This window comes from Dermacentor andersoni, chromosome 9 (assembly GCF_023375885.2).
Source record: "Dermacentor andersoni chromosome 9, qqDerAnde1_hic_scaffold, whole genome shotgun sequence".
NCBI lineage: Eukaryota > Metazoa > Arthropoda > Arachnida > Ixodida > Ixodidae > Dermacentor > Dermacentor andersoni.
The window spans coordinates 65,137,922-65,138,748 of NC_092822.1; positions in this window are offsets into that span (position 1 = coordinate 65,137,922).

An 827-nucleotide genomic window follows, 5' to 3' on the forward strand; every position below is an offset into this window, starting at 1 on the left:
GTTACGTGCTCTCCCGTCTCTCCACTTCGGTCGAACTGACCGGCCGCTCTTTTGCTATGTTAGAATAAACAAGTTGTTCTGTTACCAGTCTTCTCTTGCTTTGCCGGGACCTTCGGATGCTTCCAGTGCCCCAGGCCGCCAGGCCAACGCTACCCTTGGGGCTTGCGACCCATTGGCAATCGGGCGTCAGCTCCGAGACCCTAATAACTGGTTGCCAGCGGTGAGATCGCGACAACGGAGGCCAGCAGCGAAGAGATGCGGTTGACTGTATGCTGAGCAGCACAACGACCATCCGGGAGCAGTGCAACGAGCCCTGTGTGATGACTGGTTGCCTGCAGCGGAACGACTGCGCTGAAGTCTTGGCTGCGAGGTTTGGTGAGTGCGGGACTTTCTTCTTCTGAGTTTTGCCAGGCTTTTGTTAGTGTTAGAAACAGAGCTGGTAATTGTGGTTGTCGTTGCTGCCGGGTTAGTTTGCGGCAAGACAATAGTAGGCAGTAGAGAAAGCAGCATTCAGAGCAGCCATGGATTTGAAGTCGTTGCGCAAACCGAAATTGCTGGAGCTTGCAAGAGAGTTGGGTCTGGATGTCTCAAACAAACTCAGAAAACCAGAACTGCTAAGGGCTATTCTTGAGTTAGAAGCTGAGGATGACGAGCTGTCGGAATGCCTTGAGACCATTGAGGAGAGGGAGACGGCAAAAAGACAGGAGCGTGAACTTAAAGAACAGAAAGAGAAAGATGAGCGTGAACGAAAAGAACAGATAGAACGAGAGCAACAAGAGAAAGAAAGAGAGCGCGACCGTCAACACGCTTTGGAAATGAAGCGTCTC